The sequence below is a fragment of the Alosa sapidissima genome, chromosome 13, assembly GCF_018492685.1.
Source record: "Alosa sapidissima isolate fAloSap1 chromosome 13, fAloSap1.pri, whole genome shotgun sequence".
In the NCBI taxonomy this organism is placed as follows: Eukaryota; Metazoa; Chordata; class Actinopteri; order Clupeiformes; family Clupeidae; genus Alosa; species Alosa sapidissima.
The window spans coordinates 37,050,069-37,065,822 of record NC_055969.1 but is presented as its reverse complement, the minus strand read 5'-3'; positions in this window follow the sequence as shown (position 1 = coordinate 37,065,822).

The window sequence follows — 15,754 nt, the reverse complement described above, 5'->3', positions numbered from 1 at the left end:
ATGTGGTAAAGTTTGTCAACCCTTATCAATTGCCTAGTTTTCTGCATTTTCGATCATACAGTATGATATGAATTTCATCCAAGTCATCAGCCTAGACAAGCACAATATGACCCTAACAGCACAAAAGAACTTGTTTGTGATGGGCTGTGCCTAGGTTGATGGTGGTTGGCTAGGGTTTTTATGGTTATGGTTCAGTCTACATCAACGGGACGGACCAACCTAGACCATGCCTAGGCTGGTTAAGAGTATTTTGGGTATTGAATATTTCAATGTGGTAATATGGTGGCAGCATGGAGGGGAGTGTCTCCAGGATGCTGGTTTCACTATTAAGGCTTCATGAGGTGTCGTAGGCCTAACTTAACGAAACATCGGTGAATGAGGGTGCCCACTTGATAACCCAATGACATGCCGCATGCTACATACTGCTGTTGGATGGGCCATTTGTCTTGTGTTTGTGACCATTTGTTGGCAGATTTGTGGGTAGCGTGCTTTTTAAAGTTAATTTGAGTAGGGGCTTCTGAATGTGTTTTTACCTTGGATTTTGGCACAAGGGATTTTAACATCTAATCCTGTGAATCAATAATAATAATAATAATACCTTTCTCAAACCCAAGGTCGCTTTACATAGTAGGAAGGCAGGGAAACACAATAACAAACAAACAAAACAATACAACAAAGACAAAGGCAGGGAAACACAATAACAAACAAACAAAACAATACAACAAAGACAAGTTATCTGTATGGAGCTATGTGTTGTGTGTGGAGAAGTGATCATTAAACAGAAAGGTCTTGAGATTAATGTAATTACATTTCATGCCTTTGTTGAAAACAGCCATGAAACATTCAAAAGGCTGTATACAAATGTAAGTGAACCTTTGAGATTAAAGCTGCAGTTGGCAAGTTTGACAGATTGAGGGGACTTAGCCAAAATTTTGAATGTTTACAACTCTCATGCCCCTCCCCCACTACCACCGAGCACCCTCTCATCGAGTTTGTGCTCGTCAGTGCGCACCAGACTGTGATTGACAGTCAGATCTCACACAGCCCTGCTCTGATTGGATAAGAAGAACCGGGAGCTGTGGATATTTGCAAAACAAATAACGGGCTCTAGGTGGAGGTTTTTGTTTTTGTTCTGTGGGAGCATAGTGTCAGTTTCAGTGAATATGATCAAACAAATCTTGCCAACTGCAGCTTTAATCAATGATTGAAACTAGCCAGGCTAGCGTTCAATATCACATTTCGCCACAGCACTAGTCATCTACCTATCCAAAGGCTTACGCTTCCTCAGCCAAAAAATGTGTATGGCCAATCCGTGAACAGAGAGAGGGCTGAAAGCGCCACTACCAAATGGTTGTGAATGGTAGAATGCCCAGGGCATTCCCAATAGTTTCAAAGAAAGTATCTGCCTACCAGGAAGCTAACGTATGCCTACTGAGAGGTGCCAGATTCTTTGCACAAAGTGAAACGGCATGAAAGAGTCTGGTTCACGAGGCTAGGTTGAAACTCCTTTGACTAGAATAAAATCAAGCAAGGATCCTGATAACTGTAAACAGGTAGTTTAGTCCAACACCACACAACACTACGTGAGAGGGCACCAGTTATGCACCTTCTGTATTCTGCAGCTCAGGGAGCATCATGATTTGTAGCTGTTTTGACATATCATTTGAGTATGGCTGAACTGAAAGAAGAATGGGCTAAAATGCCTCCTGAACATCCTCATCACGTTATGGCCAGCTAATCTTAGGGTTCACAAACTTCCACACAGTACACTGTACATCGGTCATTAAAGCAACACCAAAGAGTTTTTTGTACCTTAAAATAATGTTTCCAAAATCGTTTCAGTGGTTCATCAACTCATAACAGGGTGAACGACACTTCTGCATTCGCTTCGCGGCCCTCTATCGGCTATAACTGCACTATGTAAGTTTGCCAGATCGGGTAGCGGATCTGTAGTTCGATGGAATGAGACATCCCTGCTGAAAAGACCAGCTTATGCTGGTAGCTGGTTTTAGCTGGTCTATGCTGTTTTTCTTCCAGCTCTTGCTGGTGTAGCTGGTTAGGCCACCAGCTGAATATGCTGGCGTGACCATCTGAGGAAGCTGGTCATGCTGGTTTGACCAGCCTGTCGTGTGGGATACAGCTGGTGCAAGCTGGTCATGCTGGTGACCAGCCTGTCAAGCTGGTCATGCTGGTTTGCTAGAATGACCAACATAAGCTGGCATGGCCAGTTAAATCAGCAGTGTAGACCAGCAACACCAGCTAAAATGACCAGCTTGAGGTGGTACGACAAGCAAAACCAGCTGAATCATCATCATAAGCTGGGTAAACCAGCTGAAGGTATGTTTTCACAAGAGTTTTGCTGGTCTAGCAGGTCAACCATCATAGGGTGGTCAAACAAGCTGGTTAACAAGCTGGTCAACCAGCAAACCACCTTTAGCTGGTCAGGCTGTTTTTTTCAGGAGGGAACACCAATAGGCCTACACATTCTCAGCACAAATAAGCACACGTTTAAGTCTAAAGGAAAATGCGGATTCAACTTTCAAAACAAAGAAAACTCTACAAATATAGGCCTACTAGAGGGTTATTGAGATCGACTTTGAACACAGTGAGCCATACAACTTGACAATTACACTGTATCATAGTGTTAATGTGTTGAGTAAAGCTACACATGTTTCGATTGATTTTGTTACCATGTGTGTTCCTGCCGTTACAAAAACTAGCATCTCAGATAACGTTAGCAATTAGCTCACGTTGATATGGCAATAGAAAACACCTTCAGTGTAGCCGCTGACGCTGATTGATTGGCTTGTGAACAGGGCAGCTGCTTTGTATTGCTTGATAGTCTACTCTGCGGCTAGCAGTAGCCAATCAACAAACATATTGTGAGTTGTAAGTGGTTCTCTTTTCTAGAAATGCCTTGCAATTTGAGTGCACTCAGCATTGCAGCGTCATTTTTTAATTTAATCTCCGGCTCCGTTCCCCTCCCGCCCGCTCCCGTTGATTTCTGCTCTATCCCGTCCCTATCATGTTACCAACAGTGAAATTGACTCCCGTATCGCTTAATCTCAAGCAGTATTTTACCACTGATGCACTGTTCTGTCCTAAAATGTTCAAGACATGCTTTTGTCTCAAAAAGTTGACGTGTTCCTTTAATCTTCCAAAGCGATTCTCTAGCGACACCCGTCTCAGCGTGCTTAACCTCCGCAGCCGAAGTGAATTACTGAATTCTTTTCAGCAAGAGTCAGAGTCCAGGATCAGGTGCACACAAGCAACCGTATCTTAGTTTCTTCAGATGGCTAGCTCAATAGGATTTCTCAAAGACAGCTTTTTCAGGGCTTTTCCTGGTTTCTGAAATTGGGATATGATGTTTACACCAAAACGGGATACCTGAAAAATTTGTGCTCACTCTTGCTTTCTCTCATGGATCAGCATGAATTGTTTTTGTGACCATTGACGTGTTGCCTGAACACCATCCGTATGGACCACAGAACGGTAGCACAAAACAAATACATCTCACAAGGCGAAAACGCAGAAAGGCTAGATTCAGCACTAGCTATCAAGGTAATCTGTCTGATCTAGAAAATATGATTAGGCAAATTAGGAAAGAAACTGATCAGGAATTGAATCGTAAAGTTAAACCAATGGCCTTGCAACCTACTCTTGAATTAAGTTCACCTGAAAGTGTGGAAGTGAATGAATGTGCTGTAATAACAGATGTTGAACAATGTGCTGGATTACTAAACCAGCTTGTCCTGACCTCTTGATGATTCTCTCGAAATACTTGATGATTATTGAATGTGCGTAAAAGAATGGAAAATGAACCATAACTGCAAACAATGACCTCATAATAAATAATAAAGTGTGATGAATGAAATGTAACAATACAAGTACTTTAGTAGTCTGACATTGTAAAGTTTAGGGAATTATGTACGTAAGGAATTGAAATTAAAATATTTAAATGATTGTGATTCAGATTGCATTGTGTGAAGAGTTAATGCAATAAATGTTTGTAACATGTTAGAATGCAACCGATCTCTCTTGATGACTAAAAGTGTACGTTGCTAAATGTAATGTGTCATGTTGTTATAATTGTCTTTGAATGTAAACTGTATAACTAATGGAAACTATTTGTAAACCTACGGTACTGAATGTAATGTTAGCATCTCCGAAATGTAACCCGGAGAGGTAATGTGTGTCATTTTAAATTGTTGGTTAAGATCAGTGACGTCTAGAATGTATTAGCTACCATGAGAATATTCCCAGCCATCATGGGAATGTGCCTGCACCTTCTAGAAGGTTCTAAACTGTCGTGGGAAAGTAGGATTGATTTGCCTTAGGAATGTGTGGGGGAGGACAAGTCTACCTAGTATAAATAGGGGTTGAACTAAACGATCGGGGCTGCTTCTTCTTTTTTCTTCTACTGCTACATGCTATCTTTTTGCTGTTACGCTCGGTTGTTAGGATTCAGTCCTCCGTACTTCGTTGAGAAGCAAAGTGTTGGAACTTCGTGTCAGACTGAAGCCGCGGATCGTAACTCCGTACCACCTGTTGCCGAAATCGCACCTGCTACTCCGACAGTGAGAGACTGCAGAACGACAATCAGCGGATTTCTTCCCTTTTTGAGGACTTACTTTTTTCTTATATTCTCTTTTCCTATTTTGTGGATTTACTCTTTTCTACAACATTGTAACCTGCAAGTGGATATTACGCCGCATTTTGTTAAAGCAACACCAAAGAACTTTTCCTCTGTCGCATGCACGCTATTTGTTTATCCAACATCGGCTTTGCAAATAACGATGTCCATAGACAAGGTAGAATATGTTGTGATTTTATGAAATCACGATGTATTGCGACATCATGCAAGTCAAATTTGTAGTTTCTTATGTCTCATTCCATCGAACTACAGATCCGCTACCCGATCTGGCAAACTTACATAGTCCGGTTATAGCCGATAGAGGGCCGCGAAGCGAATGCAGAAGTGCCGTTCACCCTGTTACGAGTTGATGAACCACGGAAACAATTTTGGAAACATTATTTTAAGGTACAAAAAACTCTTTGGTGTTGCTTTAACATCACCAGAGTGCTGAAAAGTAAAGAACTCATTTATCCTTGGCATCCAATTCTTCAAGCAGTATTTTTGTCTATTCTTGGTTTTTCTATGAATTCCAGCCAGGAGGGTAAGATAACTTGTCTCTTCTGTGGTTATTCATCTGCTCTGTCTAAGACTTGGGTTAGTTGGACTTTAGTACTGCAGGACGGTAATAAAATCTCCATCCTAAGCAAAACCTAAGCAAGAAATAGCCTATAACCTGTGTCTCTAGATAATCTCTAGGGTCAAACATCTTTGCACGTTAGCCAACTGTCCGAGACCTAGGTGTAGTCGCTCCTTATCTAATAACATCCCAATAAATCCACCACGGAAGCCTGATCAACTTCCAAGGGGGATATTTAAAATAGGAGTAATAGGTTATCTGCGCCGCAGAGGGAAGACGTGCAACTTTGCTCGACAGTAGGTCCCTGCTACCTGCAATAACCTCTTGGGGGTATCGTGGGTCTTAACTGCCTGGGCCTAGGGTTACGTCTGAGAAACGTCTGACGTTGACTAGGTTCTGGGGGTTACCTGCAGGGTGCAACACACCATGTGATAAATAGTTGGTAAATCTTTTCATATTACTTGCTTAATCCAGGGCAGTTTCCAGTGGTGTCATTATCCAGGAAAGGGCATAGAATGGGATGGAAGAGGAGACGAGCACAGGCAAATGTTAGGATGACAGTCGTGGAATTTGTCTCATTGAAATGAACAGCATTAATACAGCTCAGAGCCTGTCTGACTATAGAGGGTATGACATTACATTAAATTTGGCTGACGCATATATGTGTGTGTGTTTGTATGAATACCCCCACAGTGTATCCTTTTCTAAGCAGAGCTGCTTGTTTGGTCTGCACACACACACACACAGTGTGTGCGCGTGTGTGTATGTTGGGGGGTCTCTGTGAAATTGTAAGCCTTTGTTTGTGTGTGTGTATGTGTTTATATCTGTGTGTGTGTGTGTGTGTGTGTCTGTTTGTTAATGGTGTTTGCGTGTGTGTGTGTTGCCCTGTAGCTCTGTCAGGCACGACAATGCTTGTTTGTAAGTGTGTATGGTTGTGCAGCCATGAGTGAATATCTGTGTGTGTGTGTTGGGAACAGTAGTCTTGGGGGGGAGGGGGGGTGTAGCAAACCTAAGCCACAGTGCGCTCCCATCTGCCATGCTCTATTAACTTTCTCTCTCTTTCATTTTCACTGTGCTTCTTCCTGTCCATTTCTTGCTCTCCCTCTCTGTTATGTTCACCATCCCTCTCTCTCTTTCAGACTCTGTCATTCCCACCTTTCATGTATCTGTCTTCATATCTCTCTCAACCTCGTTGTGTACCTGTCTTCATATCTCTCTCTCAACCTCATTGTGTACCTTTTTCTTTCTCTCTCAAACTCACAGTATGTAACTCTGTCATTCTTCATCTCTCTTGCACACACACAATCCCTCCATCCTCCCAACCCTCCGTCTGTCTGTCTGTTTCTGTGAGTGCAGAGAGCAGATAGCTGTGTCTGCTCCAGTGATCATGTCCAAAGTGACAATAATAGAAGTCGTTATGGACAGAAGCTATGGGCCGCCCCCAACTATGACGTCATGCAGAGAGAGAGACAGAGAGGGAGAGAAAGAAAGAGAGGTTGGGGGAGTGGAAGAAGTAGAGAGAGAGAGAGAGACAGAGAGATGACACAGAAAGAGACAGAGTCACAGTGAATCAGATTTTGAGAGGCGAGGGAGGGGAAGAGAGAAGGGGAGGGGAAGAGATTAGAAGAAGAGAGAAGGGGAAGAGAAGAAGAGAGTAGGGGAGAAGAAGAGAGGAAGAGAGAGAAGGGGAGGGGAAGAGAGGAAGAGAGGAAGCGGGAGGAGAAGAAGAGAGAAGGGGAGAGGAAGAGAGAGGAGAGGAAGAGAGGAAAAGTTGGAGACAAGAGGAGGGGAAAGTAGGCAAAGGAGAGGAAGTGGGTTAGGGTTGAGTGGGTTGATGGGTTAGGGTTGAGTGGGTTGATGAGGGAGAGAATGATGCAGACAGAGAAGAGCTCAGTGAGTCTGGGAGAGAGGAGAGATGGCACACACACACACACAGTATGCTAACACATTCACCCACCCAGACACAAAAATACTTATACACACCCATATACAGTACACACACAGTATGCTAACAATGGCCCTCCAGGAGGATACTGTCCCAATGCCCACCTCACCCGGCTCACACCCCTCAGTGCCCTCGGCTTCTGAAATGATAAAACAAATGTGTTAGAAAAATACTCATGTGACGTCTGAGTTATGAAACTGATGTATGCTTTCCAGACATCACAGACAACATTTAACTAACTATGATTTTTGATTTGATCAGAACCTGAAAAGTCTTAAGTATGTTCTTTCTACTGACTGTTTATCAGTAAGTTATCAGAGCTGTGTGTTTATGTAAAACCCTGAAATCAGTTGTACATGTTTAGCATTATCTTACTATGTATATAGATTCTCAGAGATTCATTTAAACAGGGGCGCAGGAGATATTTTGAAAGTGAGGGGGACCAAATTGTGAACACAAACCTAGAGATCAGATTTCCACATATCGGATCGCCACCTCTGGCCCACTTTCGACCATAAACTTGCCAGAATATTAAGATAATACCATTGATTGTTTTCAAAATATTTTTTGATAAAAATGGTCAAAACTGTGAGATGAGCACAACGCCAGATCTACCCTCAGACCAGCTTCTTGCTATGTGCAATTCTACTTTTATTTATTTATTTTAGATTTATTTCACGCTATTTGGGCCAATGGTAGAATACTCTAAAAGCAACATGGGATATTGATATTTTATGAAGCCATGAATGAATCATCATGCCTATGATCCAAACATAGACTACATGATCAAATAGCCTAGTTAGGCCTATACTTAAATTGTCTGGTATAAACCAAATCAACTCTCCGCTATGTGTTTGCAGTTAATATTTACGATATTTAACGTTAGAACATGTTGGCTTAACAAGTTACCAGTCCAGAACACACAGAAAATTGCAACAGAAAGTTGACTTTATAATCAACTACTATTTGTTCCAACAGCATTTAAACAAAGCATTTATAAAATTAAAAAAGAAATACTGTTACTGTAGTAACTGTAGCCTACCACATTATCCCAAGCTTCAAAGAGCTCCCCATGTCTGTGACAGGCAGACGTGACACCGGTAAATTCTCAGCTTGTTTATACCCCACACTGAACGAGTAAGAACGCTATAGGCCCATCACTCTGGGGTGTGGTAGTCTGCTCTCTGGGATGTATGCACCAAGGTAACTCACGTATCCAATGTGTCTTGAAATTATGTTTGAAACTAAAAAATGTAATTCCAGGGAATTACCATTGCATGTAAAAGCAAAAAACTGCTGTGTATAACATTACTTACAGTATGATTATTCAGATTACATAGATTTACAGCATTCTTGAAAACCACGTCCTTGGTTAGATGTTCGCTTAGAGTATCAATACAAATAAATGGTTAATTCAATATTGATCAACATTCTTTGTTTTAATACAGTACTGCAGAAACAGCAGAATGATACTCAGAACACACTAATGAACACTTAACAACCAATGCAAGCTTCAAGTCAAAAAAATCAAAGTTGTTGAAACCAAATTTAAAGTTAACCAATAATGACAAGGGAGAAACCAGATGTCTACTGAATTTGCATTCTTACAGAACTTGATGATGCCAATCATATTATCCTAAGACAGATATATGAATCAGTTATCAGTATTCTGAACTGGCAGCAACAGCTAGAGGCCTCAGTTAATGGTATTAGGTCAAATTTAATGGTCATATACTGAAGAATAAAAGAGTCAGCCCTTCGGATGATCAGTTTTAGACAGAACTTAGGTTAGAATCTTAATTTTCATACAGCACAGCTCAGGTCTAAAAACAGAGGTCTAACAGCATAACTTAGTCTCACAGATGTTACAGCACAGGTATGATTCAAAGTAGTGCTGTCAGTTAAATGCGTTATTAACGGCGTTAACGTAAACCTATTTTAACGGCGTCAATTTTTTATCGCGAGATTAACGTTCTTTTTGGTGTAACAAACTTTGTAGTTTTTTCACAAGCTGTTGCAACAACTAGTAACGTTAGAACAACTACAACACCACACTGGATCTAGCTAGACCATGCTGCATGTACACGCCCCCTTTTAGGGGAAAGGGAGCTGTTTGGATAATGGAAACCTATGCTGCATAGAAGTGGGGAGCGAAAAGGGGTTATACTTACTAAATCTTGAAACAAACGTGAATAAAAGGCACAAAATAAGGTTGGTGTGAGAGTTATCCGTGTGTTTATGGGATTAATGTGACCATTATGTTCCTATTTTTTGCTCTTTCCAGTTTAGCCTACTAACAGGAGTGTCACGAATGTAGGCAGTCAAACTGCCCGTGGCTGACTATAACTAAGTTCGGCAAGCTTAACTTTACATGTCATAACATCAACTAAACATAAGTCACACATTCATTCTATCACTTGTAATATGAACGTAGCCTTTTTCCTACAACTAGGTGAGATAATTGGCTATGCCTGTTATACTTAAGTTCCACAGTTAGCTAGCTAGCAAGCTAACCGTTTTACACGGGATATGATATGGTAAGTGTAGCTAGTACGTGCTGAATGGGTTGTAATGTAGCCTACATCGTTTCGACATGAGTAAGTTACATACATAATTCTTTATAACTGCCGTGTTAGTAAAATTATTGAATGGCCTGTAAATTAATAACTAGATGTAACGTCAAGGTGTGATTAGGCTATCTGTCTTTCCCATTAGAATCCATGATATATGTATGTTAACTTGTTTTCCGCTAAAATGGGGCGTGATGCAGATTAAATGTAACCTATTTTTATGATGATGCGCCTTTAGTAGGCTACGTAAAGGCATGCTGCACACACTTGTTTGGGCTTACGAGCCGGCCAAAGAGTAGATTCGTAGCCTACAATAAACGCAGTTCTGAACTCCCGGTCAGCTGAATGGTGTTTTAAATTGCTGTGGACACCGATGCCGACATGAGTGCGATGCACTCTGCTTTCGACATTCATTTACTGTACATTAGATTCCATTCTTTTCAATACAACTCTGCACACCAGCATCACACTTTGCCGCCGTGTAAATCACGATTCAGTTATATTTGGTCGACGCCGCTCCATAAAATCCATTGTTCATCCAGTGTTTGCGTGTTAAAAACTTCGGCGCTGGTGTGTGTGGCAAGTGACAGTGCACCATAGACTGTAGGCCTATAAAATGGCAGTGCACTCATGTCGAAAAGTTCCTTATTTTCAACTAAACTCAAAGATAATGAATATAGTATTTTATGTTTGTTATGCCCTTTATTAGCTATATTTCTGAAGAATATATTGCGTTGCCTCAGGTCTGCTGCACATCTTTTGAAATTTGATTTGAAATAATCAAATAGACCTACTTAAAGTTAAGTTAATGAAGTAACTTGCTTTACTTTCATTTGAATCCTAATCAAGATACACAATAATTGCTTTATATTGTTAACATGGACTCCTGGAAAGTTCAGAAATGCAAAATAATAGAATTTTAATCATGCGATAAATCATGATTAAAATTTTTAATCGTTTGACAGCACTAATTCAAAGGTATGAATGGTTGACCCTAGGAAACCCTAGGAAAAAGTACTAAATCATGCATAATTTAACAATACCTCAATTTAGGCTACTTGGCTACGCAAAAGGGTTTCTATTAGGCTACAGCACAACCCCTATTCAATGAATGGCTGCCTTGTCTCGCAATAAACAGCGGTACTTGTTTCACTTCAATGTCACAATCCTGACACTTTTTCAACTGCATGAAACACAACAGTGAACCATCAAATATCTCCCAGATTTTAGTGCCCATCAGTCTCAACATTTAGCAATATAATCAAACGGTCCAAAAGTAAATTAAATCCCAAACCAAACCGAAAATGCCTACCAGCTTGCCTCAAATAAAGATGCTGTGGTTTGCAAAAGACCCCAGCCATTATTTGAGGATTTACGCTAAGCAAGTAGCCTGGATTATTTTATGATGGTTGTTAGTAGACAAACTGGCTTCAGATTAGCCTGGAAACCAGACTTCGCAGAGAGTCTGGCCTAGATCCATAGGCGTTCGTTTATTTCCGGGTGGGAGGGCACAGTTTGAGGTTTAAAATCATTGGAGTTCCTTTGAACCGCTTTGAACCAATCACTAACAACCGGCGTTTCGTCATACAGAGAAGTTTCTCTGCAGCACGCCCATAACAAGCACGGGTGCATCTTATCAGCAAACAATCACACGTTTCATCTGCGTAACTCTCGCCAAAATGCATCATATAGTGTTTTGTGAATGTACCCAAGTCAAACTTTCATAATGCATAAGTATGTCCAAAGCGCCACTTTTAAGCTTGTATGCGTATGACCTTTTGAATGGGATTCCTAAGGCTACTACTTTTTTGATACAATCGTGTCAAAATCGCTATTTTTCAAATACTATGAAGGCTCGACACAACATGAAACTTTGATCGAAGTATCATCAGTGTCTCTACACATGAACTCGAGCATTGAGAACATTGTTGGTGTACACAGAGTTTACTAAAAGAGAGGTTTTGAACAACTCACTTGTTTTTTCTGCTCGCTGCCATCTTGCAAGGAGTGAGTTGTCCAAAATCTTTCTTTTTAGTAAACTATGTGTACACGAATAATGTTCTTAATGCTCGAGTTCATATGTAGAGACACTGATGATGCTTCGATCAAAGTTTCAAGTTTTATTTTTTGAAAAATAGTGATTTTGACGCGACCATGTAGCCTACTAAACTAGAGTTTGACTCGGGTACGTTCGTAGCCTATTTCAAGTGACAAAATCTATGACTAAAGTTTAGCTGACGATATAACATCCTACTCCACTTCGTTCGTGACACTCCTGTTAACCCTTTCGTGCCCGTGCCGAACATTCCATTTTTGGTGCTGGATGACCTCCTCGCACAAAAAACCTTATTTCTTGAGTATAATACATACCATCAATGGGATATACATACCATTGTAATCAGAAGGATCAGTTCTATGAAATGATGTAAAATACATATGGTAATGTTATAGTAATGAACAGTATTTGAAAATCCTCTGCAAATGTATATCCGGAATTTGTCAAAATTTTATTTAATTCACATAAAAATGAATTTTCATCATATTTCTCTACAAGATAGAGAAAAATATAGAGTGTATGAAATGTTCAAGTTGTGGGCTATTTAACAAAAAAGACTGTATTGGAATATCATTAACCTTTCAAAAGTTATGATAATTTTAGTGATCAGTGTAAAAAATGCAGGAAACGGGATTTAGAATGTTGACAGAATTCTCATTCACTTTCTCACCAACAACATAAAAGTATGCATAAAAACTAATAATCAAGTCAGAAACAATGGTTTAGATGTATTTGGTCTATAAGAATAAACCATTTATTTGTATATAAGCAAATGCTACAGTCAATAAGAATGACATACAAAAAAAAAATACTGTACCTTACCAGTAATACAGGAAGTAAGTATACTGTATTCATTGAAGACCATTTCGGAAAAGAGACATAAAATACATTTGATTTAACAAATACAACTACCTTATATAAATCAGTATAATATGAAAATTATATACATATATAAAATGTATTATTATTCATGAAAAGCTAGGAATACAATCAACATCACTCAAAACTCAATGTGTCCTAAACATTTGAAAGTGGATTACATACTTAGAACAAGCCTGTAGAGAATAAACACATACACACATATACACACAAACTCATACCCACACACACACACTTACAGAGGAGGATAGGGAAAGGTGGGGTGGGGAACCTGAAGATTGAACACAGAAGAGCTATGACTCATTACTAAACGCATCCCCTTTTACAGAATGCCAAATCTGACAGCAATTTGTTTATCAATAAAACAAATTTGCCTACCGTTACACTCCAGGACCATACAAGCTACTTTAGTTTTATTATGTATGTTTTTTACGGTTCAACACCAGATTCTGCATTGCATTGTCAAACAAGAAGCTATTGACAACGGCAATGTCAATGGAGAAAAAGTGCTTTCTGCGTTTTTTGGAGTACACAATATGTATTCATCATTTGGTCAATGTCCCCTGATCCCTGCCAAGACTTGGTTCCCCAGTAACAATGGATATTAGGGAGGGAAGTGAACCCCATGTAAATGATAAATCCCAGAAACCTGTGAAACTCTTCTGGGGTCTTTGTCCCATGCCCCTGCACTGTTTGCATACGACGGCCTACTAAGCACAAGCTCCCATTCCTTCTGGTTGGTAAAACCACATATGCCTGGGACAACAATGTGAGTAAAAAAGAACATAAGTCTATTTCACACAGTGTTTTAGTCTGCACCATCCTACGCACGGCAAATAAATCTATACCTTCTTCCTCCATTTGCATTGTGAGTGCAAGCTCATGAGCAGTCAGCTACCTCTTCAGGCTTGCGAGAAGGTCTGTGTAGGTCTTGTCATCCTCCATCTGAAACAAGAGCGAAATCATACAAATACCTTTATTAATGTAAAAAATCACAAAACTACAGATTTGTGCATGTATGCACACAAAAGAAGAGTTAGCCTAAACTATTGAAGCATCCTCAGAATATACTCGAAATATTTCTAAGTAGGCCTATGAAAAGTCATTGTATTACACATGGGTTTAGCTACCCTAAATCTGATTGCCTGGCTGGCATCAAGATAAAGACAGATTACATTTTACCTAGTAACAAACTGCTGAAATGCAATAATGACATTTCTGACAGAATATGTGATTTCACATCATGTTTTCTATAACTACATATTGAGAGGAGTTGTGCTTCATCTATTTCAAGTCATGCCATCTTAGAAAATGTTGAGACAAGCACGTCTGATGTTTGTCATTTAGAAGTTAGCAAGCTAAATAGTTCACTACAGACTGCACTACAGATAACAACCGGAGGAAAGGCAATAAGTTCATCACATTTCTGACAGAATATGTGATTTCACATCTTATTTTCTACAACTACATACTGAGAGGAGTAAAAATATCGCTCAACTTATTTCATGTCAGAACGTAGCACTAACGCAACTTGAAACGCGGCGCCCATTGATTTATTCAGCTTTGGTTTGCTATACTGTCTTGCCAATATAATGCTTACCTAACAAGAAAATTGGTACTAGAAAACAAACTTACCTACAGGTTTTTAAATGAAACTGTCAAATGAAAATAACTGACATCAAAAGCAAACGATAATATTGCAAGCAGTTCAGAATTATACAGTTAGCTAAAGTTACGTGACGATGCACTAGCCCCCCCGCTAAGCCATAATGTTGACGCTGATGAGAAAGTATATTACTGTCAAATAACATGATTTAAGGACTTCAAATTAAGATAAACCATAACTAGAACCGATGTAAAAACAATATTACCTCAGTTTATCCAGCTGTGTGGTTTCCAGTCGAGGTAAACTCCAACCTAAGTGCAGGTGGCATCCGGCTGTCCGCGTCAAATGCACCGACTCAAGTGAAAATATTTTTTCAAGACTCATCTTCAAGTATCCAAAACATTTTGCGTCATAAACCCCTTAACCAATCATATCAAATTGAAGCTTATGTTGTCAGCATTACGGGGAAGATTTCAGAAATAAAATCAGTCATTGGACAGCTGAGATATTAGACGATTGGCCATCGTTACTTTTGTAACGACATTAGAACGGTCAGGCTCGTAAGGGTTAATAGGCTAAACTATTATTCACATTTGCTCAAAGATTTCATAAATATAAGCCCTTTTCGCTCCCTACGTTGATGTATTCCAAGCGATGCTTCAGGGGCGGGGACGTAGCTAAACACCATGCCTGAGTACGTAATCGCTCTCAGGGACGCCTTCTGTTCGCTGGTCGGTCGGCTGCCCAACTGCTTAAGTAAACGAGCGTGAATCAACCTATTCCAGACGGAGTACTGTAGGGAAAAGAAATCGACTGGAAGTACGTGGACAGGCCAAGGCCAGGCTAGCTTCAGATATCCAACATGAGAGAATATGAGATTGTGCAGTCTTACACTGTAGATGGCTGTGGTTAGTGATGTGATGCTGTTAATGGGGAGTTTTACATAGTTAGCGCAAACCCTATAGGTTATTATTTATTTAGCGTACCTATAAGGCTTTTTTCCCTTATCAAAAGTGAGGGGGGCGACGGCTGTCTCTTCAGTACTGCGGGGGACATATCCCCCACGTCCCCCGTGCCTCCTGCCCCCCCCACACACACACAATAACCCCCACGTCCCCCGTGCCTCCTGCGCCCCCCCCCCCACGTCCCCCGTGCCTCCTGCGCCCCCCACACACACACAATAATCCCCCGTGCCTCCTGCGCCCCTACATTTAAATGTATTTTCTCGCAGGTGTACATATTAATTTCTCGCAGGTGTACATATTAATTTCTCTACGATTATGTAAATTACACTAATGCACATCAATAGCCATCGCAGTGCTGACTAAGTCCATAGGTTACTGCACTGACCTCTTCCATTAAAATGTCCATATTCCATATCACAAAATGTCCATTTCCACACATTCCATATCACAAAATGTCGACATTAAACACGAAATTTCGTGAATAAAGTTCTCGACACATCATCTTCACATAGCCATCAAA